The sequence below is a fragment of the Momordica charantia genome (genome assembly GCF_013281855.1).
Source record: "Momordica charantia cultivar OHB3-1 chromosome 4 unlocalized genomic scaffold, Mcharantia_2.0 BLBB01000004.1, whole genome shotgun sequence".
Lineage (NCBI taxonomy): Eukaryota > Viridiplantae > Streptophyta > Magnoliopsida > Cucurbitales > Cucurbitaceae > Momordica > Momordica charantia.
Window position 1 is genome coordinate 18,042,014 of NW_028275162.1, and position 18,658 is coordinate 18,060,671.

The 18,658-nt window shown below is 38.9% G+C and overlaps 2 pseudogenes; one reads left to right on the top strand and one right to left on the bottom strand.

Annotated features, from left to right (window-relative positions):
* LOC111022350 (receptor-like protein 4) overlaps positions 1-13,294 on the top strand; it is a 28,261-nt pseudogene extending 14,967 nt beyond the window's left edge.
* On the bottom strand, positions 1,644-8,064 carry LOC148211962 (uncharacterized; annotated as a pseudogene).
* Positions 13,295-18,658: the final 5,364 nt, after the last annotated feature.

Here is an 18,658-nt window from a genome sequence, read left to right on the forward strand (position 1 = left end):
TAATCGAAACATCTCAAACCAGAAGTTGCTGGTAAAGATGCGATCCCGATTAGACACAATGTTCGGGGAAAACCATGGAGCCGGACAATCTCCTTCACAAACACGGCAACGACAGTCTTGGCTGTAAAAGGATGACTCAAGGATAAGAAATGGCCATACTTGCTAAGTCGATCCACCACTACAAGAATCGTCTCACAGCCCCCAGATTTAGGCTGCGCTTCTATAAAGTTGATAGCGATATCCTCCCAAATACGATACAGAACAGGGAGTGGTTGTAATAACCCAATTGGAGAAGCAGCCACAGCTTTGCTCTGCTGACAAATAGGACATTGCTGCACGTACTTCTTAACATCCGACTTCATCCCCTGCCAGTAGAGTTCACCCATCAGACGTTTATAGGTACTCAAGAACCCCGAGTGGCCGCCCAAAACTGAATCATGATAGGTATGTAGGATGGAGGGAATTAAGACAGAGTGCTTGGAGAGAACCAATCGCTGTTTATACATGAGTTTTCCTTGGAGTAAATGGAGTTTAGATCCCCCATTTGGGTCCCGCTCCAATTCCTTCCTAACATGGATAGATACGTGTCCCTCTCCACCTCGTCTTGAATCACATTACCATCCAACAAAGCCACATTGGAGATGGCAGCCAATTGGCCCACTGTAGGCATTCGAGACGAAGCATCCGCGGCCTTGTTTTCCAACCTTGACCTATATTGGATCTCGAAGGCATACCCAGTAGTTTGGACATCCATTTCTGGTATTCAGGTTGGACCACGCGCTGTTCAAGAAGAAATTTCAAAGCCTGCTGGTCTGTTCTTACAATAAACCGTTGCGCCAACAAGTAAGGCCTCCACCGTTGCACTGCCATAACGATAGCCATCAACTCGCGCTCATAAACCGACTTGGATTTGGCCTGAGACGACAGAGTATGGCTAAAATAAGCAATGGGACGCTGATTTTGCGAAAGGACCGCCCCCAAACCATACCTTGAAGCATCAATTTCGATCACGAAAGGCAAAGAGAAATCAGGGAGTGCCAACACCGGTATGGTCACCATTGCTTGCTTTAAAAGATCAAAGGCCTCAGTAGTGCGAGAGTCCCAATGAAACGCATCCTTTTTGAGGAGTTGGGTTAGATGGTCTACCAAGTGTCACAATCGCACTTTAACGGGACTCGGGAAGCGATTGTGCGGCACTTGCTTTCACCCTCTAGCAAGTCAGCCAATGCGGAAACGAATAGCCGGTGGCACAAAGGCTATATGTCGCAACCTCCAACCCCGTTTTCGGGAAAACGGTTTTGGAAAACGGGGTTAGAGAAAAAGGTTTTGGAAAACGTTTGTAAGCATTTTGGAAGTTGTTGTAAGCTTGAATGCAAGAGAATAGATTAGCGGCAAGACAAGAATACAACGCAATGCAGGGAGGAGACTAGGTGTACCCCCCTAAGGTAGATTATAAAGCATTTTGCCTTTGGCAGGCGTGAACATGCAAAGTGGCGAGGAGTCACTCGCCACCAAAAGTACAAGGAAAACTAAATAACAAGCAAAACTAAATACATGGCATGAAAGCATGTGGAAAGAGGTTATGAGCATGCGGCCACGGGCAACAGGTCCTGGACAAGCATGACCATGACATTCTCCCCCACTTAAATGGTTGACGTCCCCGTCAACTGTCGCTGCTCGAACTCTTCAATTGCTGCTGCAGCTGTCTTCAGGTCTTCAATACGCTCCCAACTTATCTCTTCGTCTGGGAGCTCTTTCCACTTGACTAGGAATTCCTGGACGTCCCTTCGTGGTCTTCCTACTCGGCGTGTTCTTTCGGCGAGGATTGACTCAACTTCTTTGTCAACCTTGTTTGTCAACGTGACTGCTGGACGGGTTACCTCGTTTCGTGTAGGGTCGACAGTGTTGGGATGGTAAGACTTCAAGTTGCTCACGTGGATAACTGGATGGACTTTCATCCACGGGGGTAGTTGAACCCTATAGGATGTCTTGCCCACCTTCTGAAGGACGTTGACGGGTCCTTCATATTTTCGCACAAGGCGTTGGTCTTTGTTACCTCGGAACCGAAGCTGTTCAGGTCTCAGCTTCACAAGGACTTGATCTCCTGCCTGGAATTCTAATGGTCTTCGCTTTTTGTCTGCCCACTTTTTCATGTGTTTAGACGCCTTCTCTAGGTATGCTCGGGCGACTTCGATGGATTGACGCCACTCCTTCGTGAAATTGTAGGCTTCAGGGCTCTTGCCCACATAAGGATGGTCGACAACATGAGGTAACACCGGTTGTCGCCCGCACACGATTTCGAAAGGGGTTCTTCCCGTGGTGGTGCTCTTTTGGCAATTGAAACAGAATTGGGCTACATCGAGCATCTGGATCCAGTTCTTTTGTCGAGCATCAATAAAGTGGCGGTGGTACTCTTCTAGCATACTGTTGAAGCGTTCCATCTGTCTGTCGGTCTGTGGGTGATAACTCGAAGAGATGTTCAAATTGGATCCCAATAGGCGGAAAAGTTCTGTCCAGAATGTCCCCGTGAAGCGTCCGTCTCTGTCGCTCACGATGCTCTCAGGAACACCCCATAATTTCACCACATTCCTGAAAAATAACTGTGCAGTCATTTCGGCCGAGCACATCTTCGGAGTTGGAATAAAGGTAGCATACTTAGAGAACCGATCAACTATCACGAGAATCGCTTCTGTCTCTCCGACTTTAGGTAGGTGGGTGATGAAGTCGAGAGACACACTCTCTCATGGTCGTGAGGGGATTGGCAAGGGTTCCAGTAAACCTGCAATTTTGTTTCGCTCGACCTTGTCTTGTTGGCAGATGAGACACGTTTTGGTATACTGCATCACGTCGTCTCTCAAACTCGGCCAGTAGTAGCCTTTCTTTAACAAGGCGTAGGTTCTCTGCCATCCAGCATGGCCTGCCCACATCGTGTCGTGACATTCTCCAAGTAGGAGCTTTCTTAAGTTCCCAGAACGGGGAACATACAAACGGTTACCTTTGATGAAGAGGAGGTCATTCTCCACCCAAAACTGTCTAGTCTTCCCTTCATTGGCTAACTGAATTATCGCTTGGGCAGCTGGGTCATTCTGTAAGTTCTCTCTGATGGCTTCACGAATGGTTCCAGTGAGCTTACTCGCTTTTAGGTGAGCTAACATGCACAGGGCCGCATGTTCGCTCTTTCTGCCAAGGGCATCTGCCGCCTGATTTGCTCGACCCGGCTTATGTTCAAACTGAAAATCGAACTCGGCAAGGTATTCTTGCCACCTAGCTTGCTTGGACAACAACTTCGGTTGGTTGAAGAAGTGACAGACTGAGCTGTTGTCGGTCTTGACAACGAACTTGGCCCCTAGGAGATATTGCCTCCAGGCCCTCAAGCAGTGGACTACTGCTAACATCTCTTTCTCGGAGGCGGCATACCTCCTTTCAACATCATTTAACCTCCGACTCTCGTATGCAATGGGGTGACCGTCTTGAAGAAGCACTCCTCCTAGGGCGAAGTCTGACGCATCGGTTTCGACTTCGAACGGTCGTGTGACGTCTGCAATCCCCAACACCGGCCCCTCCATCATTGCCTTTTTCAAACTCTCAAATGCGGCGTGACATTCGGGGGTCCAGTTCCACACTTCTGGTTCTTCTTCAGTAAATCTGTTAAGGGCCCGGTCCGTTTCGAGAATCCTTCCAGGAATCGCCTATAGTAATTGGCTAATCCGAGGAATGAACGTAGTTCTGTGATGGACGTCGGAATTTTCCACTCTTGAATGGCTTTGACCTTTCCATCCTCCATGCCTATTCGACCACATTCTATCACATGACCCAAGAAACTGATGCGTTCTTGGGCAAACGAGCACTTTTCCCGTTTAACATACAACTGGTTCTGTTTGAGCTTCTCGAAAACAAGCTGTAAATGTACCTGGTGTTCTTCCATGGTTGGACTGTAGACAACTATATCATCTAGATAAACCACCACAAATTTGTCGAGGTATTCGTGAAATACCTGGTTCACTAAGGTACAGAAGGTGGCGGGAGCATTCGTAAGGCCGAAGGGCATGACAAGAAATTCAAAGGCTCCATACCGAGTGACGCAGGTCGTCTTCGGTTCATCTCCTTCTACGATGCGCACCTGATAGTATCCAGATCGCAGGTCCAGCTTAGAGAAGTACTTTGCCCCATGAAGCTGATCGAACAGATCTGTGATGATGGGCAAAGGGTACTTGTTGCGGACTGTGAGTTTGTTTAATGCTCGATAGTCGATGCATAGCCGGAGACTTCCGTCTTTCTTCTTCTCAAAAATGACTGGGGCCCCATAGGGAGCCTTAGCTGGGCGGATGAATCCAGCATTTAGTAGTTCATCAAGTTGTTTCCTCAGTTCGGCTAGCTCGGGAGGAGCCATCCGATAGGCATTCTTGGCGGGCGATTTTGCCCCCGGTAACAATTCAATCTCATGGTCTATCCCCCGTCTTGGAGGTAGATTTTTGGGCAGGTTGTCTGGCATTACATCGGCATACGCCTACAAGACTCGCTGGATTTCTCTGGGAACTGGCTCTTCAGAATTTCTGTCTTCCGCAACAGGAATGGCCATGAAGGTCGGCTCGTCACGGGCGAGACCTTTCTTTAGCTGTAGTGCTGATATCATCTTCACTCCGCTTGGTTGTTTGATGCTTGTCTGAACAACTGTGGGATCGGAACCCGTTACAACCAGGCACTTAGCAAGGGGCATGAGGATGACTTTGTGTTCCAGCAGGAATTCCATCCCCAATACTATGTCGAAGTCGTCCATCCGCACCATCACAAAGTCGACCAGTCCACTCCATGTCCCTAGCTTTACTGAGGCTCTTTTTGCAACTCCCATGATGGGGAGAGCAGCCGAGTTGACCGCTTTCATCTTCCCTGGGTCTTTATCCCATCGCAAGTTCAGCCGACGTGCTTCGGTTTCTATCATGAAATTGTGGGTGGCACCAGAATCTACCATAGTGCTTGTTGCGGCTTTCTGATTGACTCATGTTTCCACATACATCAGACCACGTTCCAGGGGTTCCTTCACTTCCTCGGCTTTCTTCTGAAGCGCCGATAAGAATTTGAGTGCTCCCATACGAGGGTTGTCATCGGCGTCTTTGGGAGGAGTATCTGTTTCGGGGCCTCCCGGTTCGATCGCTCGGTCGTTCGTCAGTGTGGCTTGGAAGGCCCGGAGAGCAGCTCGATTCGGACACTCGTATACTCTGTGCAGTCCCTTACAAATGAAGCAGGATGGTCCTGTTCGATTGTTATTGTTTGGTGGGTTCGGCCCTCTCCACGTATTTCCCCCTCTCTGCTGGAAGGGTCTGCAGTCTCCTCCTCCATTTCTGTCAGCTCCCCCATTTTTAGGGGACCCCGATCTAGCGGGTCTGTTTCCACTACTGGAAGAAGCTTGGGTCTTCCTCTGCTCTTGTGACGTGTCGTTGCTAAGATCGAACAGTCGTTCGGCTGTTGCGTAAGCAGTAGAGATATCTTGTACCTTCTGTTCATATAGTTTGGCTCGGGCCCATGGTTTCAAGCCCTCCACGAAGGCGAAGACCTTGTCTTTCTCGGACATATCGCGGATATCCAACATCAACCCTGAAAACTGCTTTACGTAGTCTCGAATATTTCCTGTGTGTCGTAATTCACGCAGTTTACGACGAGCAAGAATCTCTACATTCTCCGGGAAAAATTGGGATCTGAGTTCCTGCTTTAGTTTTTCCCACGTGTCGATGGTACATTTGCCCTCTTGTACATCCACGTATCTCGCTCTCCACCACAACTTCGCATCGTCAGCAAGATGCATTGTGGCTAGTGTGACTTTCGATTCCTCTGTCACCGTGCTTGTCGCCTTGAAGTACTGCTCAAGGTCGAAGATGAAGTTCTCAAGAGCTTTAGCATCTCGCGCCCCACAGAAGGGCTTGGGTTCGGGAACTTTCACCTTGTTGAACTGAATCGGTCCCCCAGCTGGGGCCTGGTTTCCCACCGCTCTCATGGTGAGATTTACTTTGGTGCCTAATTCGGCAATCTCTGCCCTCATTTCGTCGATGGTGGCTTTGAAGTTGTCGGTCAGCTCACTGACCATCTGCACAATAGTCTTTTGGGAGATGTCTATTTCTTCGACACGCTCCTCCATGTGGGCGATTGAGCTCGATGAGCTTTCGCCACGCTCAAGGTTATCAGTACGCTTAACCTTGTCTTCAAAGGTCTCAATCCGAAGCATTAACTCACGTATAGCAAGCCCGTCTATGCGGGCATTCACGACGTCAATTCCGTCAGCTTTGGTGGAGATCTCATCCAGCCGAGATTCCACATATCTAAGGTTGTCAGGGATTTCCCTCAAGAACAACAGCTGTTCTTCGATCTCGACGAGTCGTCGACGTGGGACTTGCCCAACTGCTTTGTCACGGACATGGTTACTGTTTTCCAACTCGAGGAGCCAACTAGGCTCTGATACCAACTGTCACAGTCGCACTTTAACGGGACTCGGGAAGCGATTGTGCGGCACTTGCTTTCACCCTCTAGCAAGTCAGCCAATGCGGAAACAAATAGTCGGTGGCACAAAGGCTATATGGCGCAACCTCCACCCCCGTTTTCGGGAAAACGGTTTTGGAAAACGGGGTTAGAGAAAAAGGTTTTGGAAAACGTTTGTAAGCATTTTGGAAGTTGTTGTAAGCTTGAATGCAAGAGAATAGATTAGCGGCAAGACAAGAATACAACGCAATGTAGGGAGGAGACTAGGTGTACCCCCCTAAGATAGATTATAAAGCATTTTGCCTTTGGCAGGCGTGAACATGCAAAGTGGCGAGGAGTCACTTGCCACCAAAAGTACAAGGAAAACTAAATAACAAGCAAAACTAAATACATGGCATGAAAGCATGTGGAAAGAGGTTGTTATAGGCATGCGGCCACGGGCAACAGGCCCTGGACAAGCATGACCATGACACCAAGGACCCATAGTTTGCTACAAACCGTCGGTAATAGCCGGTCAACCCCAGAAATCCCCGTAACTCCTTTATATTCACCGGTATCGGCCATTGGAGCATCGCACGCACCTTCTCCGGATCAGCCTCCACTCCGTTGGCAGAAACCCAATGGCCTAAGTATTCAATCCGGTCCTGAGCAAATTGACACTTCTTCAAGTTTGCATACAATTCATGGTCCCTCGGCAGGTTAAACACCACGGTTAAATGGGTCACATGACTCTCTAAGTTCGGGCTATATACTAAAATGTCGTCAAAGAAAACCGGGATAAACTTGCGTAAGAAGGGATGGAATACCTGAATTATAAGTGCTTGAAACGTCGAGGGTGCGTTTGTCAAGCCAAAAGGCATTACTAAAAACTCGTAACCTCATGTGTGCGAAACGCAGTCTTAGGTACATCTTCTGAGGCAACCCGAATCTGGTGGTACCCAGACTTGAGGTCAATCTTTGATATGCATGACCCATGTAGCTCATCCAAAAGTTCCTCGATCACCGGTATGGGAAACTTATCAGGTATGGTCGCATTATTTAGAGCCCGATAATCTACACAAAACCTCCCGCTACCATCTTTTTTCTTTACCAGCATAATAGGACTAGAATAAGGACTAGAATAAGGACTAACACTAGGACGAATAATCCCTGCGTCCAACATTTCTGCCACCAGTCGTTCGATCTCTGCTTTCTGCACCTGGGGATACTGGTACGATACGGACGAACATTCACAGGGTCGGTGCCTTCTTTCAGCAGTATACGGTGGTCTATGGCCCTGCTTAGGGGTAATGTTTCTGGAAGATGAAAAACAGAGGAATACTCCTCTAGAAGCCTCATAATCGATCGAGGATGAGTGGGTGGATTAACTAAATTGTCCTTCGGGTGTCCTTCAGCCATCGCCTGTAATGCCCACATTTCCACTAGATAACCCTGATCATGGCTTTCCCAAACTCGAGACGGCCTCTTGAAAGATACTTCAAGCTTAGTTAAAGTCAGATCACCCCTAAGTTGAATATTCTTCCCTTCCATTTTAAACACCAAGGTAAGCGCGGGCCAATCCACCTTCATCTTTCCCATCTTTTGCAGCCACTGCATTACTACATCAAGATTCCCCAAATTTTAGCTTGGCATAATTTCTTAGTACTTCTAATAGAGCATTGATGTTAAACTTACATATGGCAATAAATCACTATCGAGGATTTTATTTTCTACTATTCTTTCCCCCATGTAGTGGTGTAAAATTCTCCGTTTGATAAGAGTTTCCTGGTTATAGGTTGGCTAAAATATTTGTTTCCATCCATTTCGTCAGAGAATGGTATTGTCCATGGTGATGGGTAATTCATTCACAGCATCTGATCTGATGTGGTTCATGTTCAATAAATAATGATCTTCATACGTATAGAACATCATTTTTTCCTCAGAAAATATATACTTCTTATCTTCATTACATTATAAGTACTGATAACCAAATGATTTGGTCTTCATGGTAACATCTGCCAATGTTATTATTTATCCTACAGAATTTGTCTGACTCTGCTGGGATTTGTCAAAAAATCGGACCCATACCCGATTGTTTAGCATCTCGAAATCTGCAGCTTGTGTAAGTATTCAGCTCACCCTCTTGCCATATACCTTGTTATAGCTCTAGTAGGTACTTCCTCTTCTACTTTTTTTGATACATCAATTCTCTTCCTCAAACAATGGAAGAGCATTTTTAAGAAAAATGTTTAGAAATCATTTTAATTTTACCATGTGATTTTTAATACGCATCTTAGGGGACATTTCCATACATGATCTTCAAGGTAGTCTTGATTTGGTTTGGTTTATCACTTCTCTTAGTACCTCTCTGTCTTATCAGGCTATTAAATGACAACTTATTGGAAGGACGGGTGCCTGAAGACATTTATTCCATTGGTGTGGACGGTGGAGCCATTGAGTATGTAAACTTAAATTTATATATTTTGAAGTGCTCATTCATTGTCTTCTACCTTTTTGTTGATATTTTAGTTAACACATTCTTGTATATAAACGATGCATTGTTTTTTTCCTTAGTCATGGCTTCTAGTTTTCCTGTAGGTTAACGTTAACAATTTTGATTTTGTTCTTCACTTTTTCCATTGAAAGAGGTTTCTAATAAATAAATAAATAAAAACAGTTTTGAATCTTGTGGTCCTTATTTTTTAAGCTTTCCACGTTCCATTTCTAAAAGAAACGTACTGCTTTGAGATGAAGTGGGAAGTCGTTAGGCATGTAGCTGATGATTTCTCCTTTTCTTCTTCAATCATAGAGCTGAAAGCAACCCTTTCATTTATTTACTTTTTTCATAAATTACAGCACGAGGAGTATATAACGTATCTAGCACATAGTAAATTACACAAGGAGATTTCATGAACTTTTGTGATAAATTACACCACAAGGAGAATATGTTACGTATACATAATGTTGTCAGTATAAATTATAGCACAAAATGTATTTTAGCAAGAAAAACCAAAAGAAAATCTCACCTTCTTCGAGATGTTCACCTGTTAAGAGCTTAAAGAAGAAAGGAGGAAAAAATTGGTTGGAAGGAGAGACAAGATTACAGAAAAATGACTTACAAGAATAAACCTAGCTCGAACACTCACGAATATAGGAAAAAAATAAATAAATAAACACCTAAAGGCTCAAGAATCCAAACTCTTCTATCTTGAAGACCCTAAGATCCAAAAAAAACTCATGCAATGTGGCCCGACAAGGAAGCTAATTTAGAGGATTCTACTATCAGAGATAACCTTCCTAGAATAGATTTGAAAGGAGACACCTCAAATAGCTAGAAGAAAGAAATTATTCAGGAAGAAAATTATAGACATGGAAAGTGATACTAAAGAGATGCATTACCAATCCACTAATCTTCCCTAATGCACGAGGCTCTAAGGAAAAATGCCACTATCATTTGGACAAGAGAGCAGAATTTTTGGTAGCTAAGATCCCAGTCCCTAGGCTGCTATACTCAAAACATTTTATAAATGGACTCTCACCCCACTTAATAACCGCTAAGTTCCCATGGGATGGCCGAGTGGTCATTGGGATCAATGAAAATGTAAATGGGTTTGGAGGGAATGTATTCAAACTATGGTGATCACCCCTAGGATTTTAAATCCGAGTTTTCTCTGCAACTAAATGTAATAGTGCTAGTAAATTGTCTCGTGAGATTAGTTGAGGTGTTATCAAGCTAGCTCAAACACTCACACATGTAATAATAAAAGGAAAAAAAAAACCAATCTCTTCTCCTTCCCCTTCCCATTCCATAAGGAATCCCCTAATTTAGCACAAATGGTAGAGTGAGCTTTAAAAATAGAAATGGAGAGTGAAAACCCACTTAAAAACAAATTGAATCTAGGTTAGTCTGCCACCATTGGAAAAATACACTTTCTTACAGCATGAAAGGCATTTAAGCACTTTTTCACCAACGAGATCCAGTTCTCCAGGACTATGTCCCAACAGAAAGCTCAAATACAAGATTTGGAACATGATAACCTTACATCTCACCAAGTGAGCCACTTACCAAGCTTACTAGGATGACAATTAGTACCAGCCATGGAACACTAACCTTTACGGTCTAAATCCTTGGAATAACCCCTCCATTTGGATATTAAGAACATGTCCAACCTAAAAACCACATTGGATTGCATGTCAAACTCCCATTTACCAAAGTGGGAGGATCCAACAACCTGCACTTTTCAATGAAAGTACTGAAGTCTGAAGTCTTCATGAAAGTATTGAAGTCTTAATAGTTCTAGTGAATTTCCCCCATTGGACTTTTAGAGGGTTAATTTGTCACATTAAAATTCCCAACTAAACACCAACTCTGATTACGCAGGAAAAATAGCTTTCCTTGCTTCTCCCTCTCTCCCTATACCTAGAGGGACCATAAACACCCATAATCTCACCTGATTGATTATTTTTATCACAAAATTTAATGGATAAAATACACGAACCATGAACCGCTTAAAGGCTAGAAAGGTCAATAGTTCCGTGAAATCAAGATGCCTCTAGAGATCTCACCAAATCATAGATTCCCACCTTAAAAAACAACCTTTCCAAATACTATAATTAAGATCTCAGGAAACCTAGATTGTTTTGTCTCTGGAAGGATCACTAATCACTTTTAGCATCATTCTTAATTTACTTTTAATCCTAGCACACGGTTAGATTTGAATCACGCATGAAAAAATATATTTGGATTAAATTCCTGTGGAAAATTTCTACAAAACATTGACATCATTTTATTATGAGTATCTCTGTAGATTTTAATGTATGACCCAGTATATCTGTCCCATATTTCAAAACATTCCCCGAAGTCCTCTCATTTAATTCATGAGTAGATCTGATTCCTTTAGTATCCAAGAAAACCTGGAAACAAGTGACCCCTTAGATGTTGCACTCATCTTTGAAATCCACATTTATTTTCTTTACAAATTTTTTTCAATTCTTGCTGCAAAATTTAAAGAATGTAAGATTGCTTTATTCATCAAGAATCTTGTGACATGGCTGAATGTGATATTGACTGCATTCATTATAGCATGTCAGCAATCCTCATCTTGCAATGAGCATTGTTGTCTCGTATTAACTATTACCTCCTAATTTGTTGCGCTGTTTTAACTTGTTTGTTAGTTAATACCTCCTAATTTGTTGCGCTGTTTTAACTTGTTTGTTTTTATTTTTCTTCAGTCTCTCTGGTAACAAGGATTTGTGTGGCGTGCCATCCCTACCAACATGCTCTATATTTTGGGAAAATGGAGGGTTGTCTAAAACTGGTAAAATTGCAATAGGTGTATCATCCACGTTTGTTTTCTGTGCAACCATGGCAGTGATCTACATGTGCTGCATCAGGAGACGTAGAAATAATTATGATTTTGGGTTGCCACATGAATTAATGTGTATGTATTAAGTTGGAAGACCTTTGATTTCTCTCTCGTTTTTTGTTTACCCCCATCCACAAGTAACCTGCATTTGTATGAATCATGTCATTACTTTAAGCTTTTACATGGAAGAAATGTTGTTTAGATTTGTAGGCTTCCATTATGTATGTCTTTTTACCTTAGTATTTATTCAAATGTTACAAAAGAGAAATTGAGGTAAAATGTGTAATTTACTAGTAAAAAATTAGGCATGAGCTTCCTCGGCATAGCGCTTTGCTTTCAGTGATTCGGAAGAATCAACTGACTGCTCCCTTCTTCATTAATTTCACTTGCTTGATGAGACCCCAAGTGATTCTCATGCTAATGACTGTCTACCTATTGGAAAGCTAGACATAGACATGTTGTAAGTGGTTTGATGAGACCCTAAGTGATTCTCTATTCAATTTGTCAAGATTGTATTTCTCGTGCTAATTGGGTCAAGGATGGCCTAAGATTGATTTATACATAATTTCACTTGCTTTATTAGAGCTTTTCAGGCTTGGAATACTATTTATGCAGCTTTAGCAACGAGAATCATATCTTAATAATTACCCACATTAATTTCTTATTTCAACATAAAAAACTAGTATGGTTTAGATTCTGATGGGCATCAAGTTATTGTATATCAGAGGAGGGGGAAGAAAAGTTTTGGTGTGAAGGCAGATTGCTAAATAATGTAATGTAATGTATGTACTGTACTGTACCTTCTGATAACTCTTTTCCCAGCCCTTGCTGCAAAAAGGAACAGGTATCAAAGGCAGAAATCCTTAATGCTCCTGGAAATGGAGAGCCAACATGCCAAGAGACAATCACCTTCACTCCCCTCAACTGAGTTTTGGTGCCAAAACAGGAAAATAATCACTTGAAGAGAGTTTTGAAACCGAAACAGACCTTTAGAGTGCTAACTTAAATACAACCACTGTACAGGATGTTCGAACATAATACGATCAGTTTTGCTGCTTAAGATGAGACTTGACTTTCATGAGAGCCTCAGTCAAGAATCTGTACAAGAAAAATAGATCACAACGAGCAATTACTTCGTGATCAACACAATAGTGAAAGTTTTCTTTGTAGCATTTGATATGATCTTGTAGAGCATTTGGTTGGTTAGATCATCATTCTATTTCTATGTAATGGGAATGTCTTCATAACAGGTGGTTCTGTTCCAAACTGAATAGCAGTCAGTTTTATGATGAACTGCTGTTTTACCAGTTATTGAATTTCCAGTTAAGCTGTTTTCCCCCCTTCCAGTGTTGTTGAGGATGGATTTTCTTGAGGTTTATTTTGTTTTCTGTTGTGATATTACTTTAATTAGTTGAAATACAGTGGAGGACTATGCTGCAAGACTCTTATATGATTCAATACATTGACAAAATTTCTGAGTGGATTGCTATTTTTATTTGTTCTATACATTTTAAAACTAAAAAGAAAAAATTAATCCATTCAATATTTACTAGGTTTGCCACCGAAAATTTCTTAATGGTTTGAGTTGTTAACGATCTGTTCATAAATGAACTATTTTTTTGTGTACTTTCTGTACTTCGAAAACATTTTCTAAATCTTACCAAAGTTTTACCTAATTTAAAAGGTAAAAGAACGATAAATGATTATCAAATGTATCTCTGTTTTTCTTTTCACCGTAAGTTTAAAGTAAACAACAACATATCAAATGTAGTATGTTTTTTTAACTAGTCTGGTAAAAACAAGTAATACAAAGTACAAACTTCTTAATCTAACAAAAGGTGGCGGAGGGATGGATAATTCTAAAATTTAGCTACTAATAATATTAAGAAGACCAAAGTTTTTTTATGGTAATATTTCTCTCGATTCTTGAAAACGAGCATGTTTTGTGACTTCTAATTAGTGAATATCCAAGTTTTTTCTAATCATGAAAAGAAAAAAAGAGATCGTTAAGGATGTGATCATGAATTTATTACCAGAACAATATGTTATAGAAATATCTTTCAGAGAGAGCCTAAAAGCAAATAGTTGGACGATAGTATGAAAACAAAAATCCATAAAGCTGATTTAAAATGGAAACTAAACCGACTCATTTATGAACACAGTTTTGGCCAAACAGGATTGATATTTCTTTTTCTTTTCTAATTTGTCAAAAGATGTCAGAATCAGAGTGGCTACAATATTTATGTTTGTGGATTGCTGCAGAGATGTCCAACCATTTCACATTTGAATATTTGCCTCTAAAAAGCTGGAAAAAAAAAAAAGGCTCTTTTCATTTTTTCTCTCTCTCATAAAAATTAAAATGATTATTTATTTAGTTAAGCTTAGGAACATGGCCCAATCTGTCTTCCATCATGCTTGCTGTTTCCTTTTGACTCTTTCTTCTTCTTTCATTGAATATGATGCCTTCATCTTTGGGGGTTTCCCATTATTAAAAAAAAAACACTGCCAATTTGTAGAGAGAGAGAGAGAAAGAGAGAGATCTTGTTGTTGAAGTTTGAAGTTTTGAACTAGGCTAGGCTGTTGTGGGGATGTTATTTAAGCCCATGTATGAAATTAATGAGAATAGTAGGCACAATAACACTTCAAGTATGATGTAGAAAAATTGTCTAAAATTGAAGAGAAATAATTTATAAATATTGCAATAACAACTTTTTTTTTTTGTTTGTCTCTAAAACGAATACTTCATTTTGATGTGTCAAATCTCCGCAAGATTGGTCCATGAAGATTTTGTTTGGTTTTCCACCCGTGTTGATTTGTGAGCCACTCGTTGAGCACTTGTTAAAAATCAAACTTAGAAAAAAATACAAACAAAAGACAAGTTTGTTTGGCTTGAATCTAATAGAAAAAACACAATTGGAGAAAAAAATGTGTATGAAAAAGTCAGTGATTGAGAATCTAAGAAATGTGGGTTGAAAGTATTCAAAACAAAACATTTATTGGATGGTAAGGGAATTGAAAATTCTCCAATCCAAAATTTCCAACAAACTTTTTCCGTAAAAAAAGAGAGAAAAGAAAAGTTTTGAACTTTTGCATTAAATGGTTTGTAAAAGGCCACATCAGTGGGAAGGGAATGACTTGGTCAAGTGTGAAACAGTGAGGATTTGAAGTTTGAAGTGAAGTGTTGCTGTTAAAAAGCTTTGGGTTTTGGTTGTTGTTTTTTGACTTTTGATGCCCCATGCAACCCTATTAGTTGACTTTACTTTCTAATTAATACACACACTTCATTATTAATTATGTTGTTTAAACCTAATTTAATTATATGTTTGTAATTTCCTAAGCATTAACTACTAGTGCATGCCTAATTTGGTCAAAAACTGACCATCTATGTCTTGTTTTTCTTTTGAAGAGGTATTATTGGGATGGAAATTAGCTGGTTAACTACTTCCATGGGTTTGAATCCTTATTTTGGTCCATACATTTTTTATGTTTTGTTCTGATTTTCTAACTTTGCACAAACAGCTATTTTAGTATTTATCTTTCATTTATCATCGTAAATGCTTGATGTGATGTGTTATGTCTTTGTTTATTTTTACTTGATGAGAACACACACATGATCGTTTATATGGAAAATTTCTCAAAGCCACATGCCGGGAGTTGGATTTTAGATTACAAAAGGAGTCGAGATTTCTATTGAATGGTTAATGAAGAAAGAAGAAAGGAAAATTACTATGTGTGACAAATAGTTTTGTCATATTTACAAATATAGCACAAGAAATAAGATTCTGTAAATATGACAATTTTACAAGATAGTTGTCTATTATTAATTGACACCAATCACTAATATATATCGAAATACATTTATCATTGATAGACACTATTGATGTAATTGATAGATGTTTATTAGTGAAATGTCTATCAATAGTGATAGTCATCCAACATTGATAAACGTCTATCAATCTATCAATTTGCCACTTAAGTGTTTTAGTAGTAGACATTTATCACTTACGTCAATAGATTAATTAGCGTGTAGAAAAGATCGTGTAAATCTATGTAAATATTTTTCATTTATACTAAATTTGATATTATTTTGGGATAGATTATTCGATGTGCAATTGCCCCAAAACTTAAATGACACAATAACTAAGATGACTTTTTACTAAAATTAAAGAAAAAAAAAACTAAAATATATACCTCTTTATGCAAAGGATTTAAATTAAAATTTAAAGAATAAATATAAAAGTTTATAAATTCAAATGAGAGGTAGATGAGTATGAAATGAAATTTCAAAACTCATATGTTTGTTTGGAAGGAAAAGGCCACAAATGTCTTCAAAGCACACCACCAATTAATTGACTTATAAAATGCTAGTTTTCATCAAAAGGCAAATAGGTTTTGTTTCATATTAAAAATTAAATTAAATTAATTTAAATTGTACCCTGGTTTTTCAAGGATTTAATTAATTAGTTTTTGTCCAATCAAGTTGCCATGCATTATATTTTGATTCTTCATGCACACATAATTACAGATTTACCATTTACCCATAGATTTTAAAGTCCCATCTTTTCCTCCCTTTTCTCATTAGCCTTCAAATGTAATAATAATTAAATGAAAAAGAATAAAACATAAACCATTTCCCCCCAAACAAAAATAATATAATTATTTATTCCTATGGTGGGGATTTTCCCCCAAAGTAAATTAAAAATTTCCATGTTGTGGACTCTGTTGGCCTTTTTATATGACCTGATGAGATTTTTTTTTTTAATTTTATCTAATTTGTTATTTAAAAGACATAAAATTACAAAGTAGAAAATCAATGGTATTTGCAAGTGGGCAGCCAACGGAAAACCCAAGTTGGCCAACTTTTATTTGACTTTTTTTGTAATGAGTTAAAGTATTTTACATTGCTCATGTTGGCAACTTGGCCAATTTGTTATTTTTTTTGTTATGTTTATTTATTTGTGTCCTTTTTTTTTTTTTTGGTTAAAAGCATTTGGAAATTTTTATCTTATGGTTATTAGAATTGTTGGATGTCTTTTTTCCACTTTTAATGTCGTTTGTAAAATCACATGCTCTTATATCTTTTAAAATTCAAGGTATTACATTTTTTTTTTTTGTGGGGGTAGGACAATTCACAATTCTTAACCTATAAGCAAATTTTTTAAAAGACTGCATGGTTCTTATAAAATGACCAAATTAGCAAATTTATTTCAAAAAATAAATAAATAAATAAATGGTTATTAATTATTCATAGTCATTTGGTATAAGTTCTATTAGATTTCTGTCCCTTTCTTCTATTCTTATTTTTACTATAAAACTTCAAATGAAAATTAGAAGATTTGAAATTGCATATTTTTGGAAAATTGGAATTTTAGTAAATAAAAAAGAAAAAATGTTGTAATTCAATATCTACAATATTTAAGTAATATTGCATATATATTATTTCTTTTCTATTTATATAATTTACCATATATATATAACTTAAGTAATATTGCATATATAATTTATTCAATATATATATATATTTAGTGTATTAACATATGGAATGGGAGTTTGAACACACAGAGTTTTGGTCAAGGATACATGTTTTAACTACTTCAGCTAAACTAACTGTAATTTATATGATTATAACATAGTGAAAATAGAGCACCTTTATCGGATTAGAACCGATGCGAATTTGTTGATGTTGCACCCACGAAGTATGGAAAGTGCCAAACATTGGGAACTACGGCGGGGCCCTTACCCTTAATTTAGTTTAGACGCGGTTACGGGCCAGGCATCTCTCCGACCTGATAACTAGTATCGCCTCTCTGCCCAGCTCTATCAGCAGGCGGTTGTTCTTCAAATTGTGAATTTTTGTTCATTTTCCCCAACCCAGGCTTGTGCGGTTAAGGTTGTTGTACACGACTTCAAAAAGAATGAAAAAAACGAATATAACTCCCGAGGGATTGACCACTATTCTAAATATAGTAAAGTAAGACGGAGAACCTATGGTGGAGTTGTATATACTTTGTGGATTTGATAGTTGTGGTTCCTTTTAGATGAATCAATTTAGTTGGTGTTTTTAATGACTAATTCAAACAATTTGAAATTTCAAGAGATATATACTTTCTAGTTTATAGAATTAATATGTGAAATCAATATCGATTTTGTCAAGAATTTATATAAAATCAACTCGATTGATGCAGTCAACCTAAATTTAACTGGTCAGACATTTAATTTCGATCAAAAGGTACTCAATTGATCTCGATTGATGTTCTTTCTAGAAACATTAATTAAAATCAAGTCACTTATTTTTCTAAATTAATTAAATCTCGCATTGACACAAATAATTAACTTTAATTACTTGTAAAAATCAAAACCAAAAGTTTGAAGGCATAATTAAATTTTGTAGGCTAAATAAATACAACTATAAAACTTTATAAGTAACCAACATGTCTAATAATAAATTTTTTAAGATTAATAAATGTAGGTATGGAAATTATTGTTTAATTTTTAATTTTTAACATTTTATTTGAAAAGAGTATCACATTCAATTTTATGAAAGATAATAATCTTTAAAAAAAAAAAAATCTTAGGAAAGATAATAATTTTTTATCATTTTTAAGGTCAATTTTTTCTTTTTTAAACAATAATGAGCATCAGGCTTCAATCTCATGAAAGACAATAAACAATTCTTTGGTATGTAAATACCTTATTAGGACATTTGTGCGTATGAATCACATTTATTTCAATTAATATTCTAAAGAATTTAATTGAAATATTTTCTAAAATTAAATGTTTGAACAGATCAACTGTAGTTCGTTGTTCTTAGAAGGAAAAAAAAAAACAAAATACTGTGTTGACGA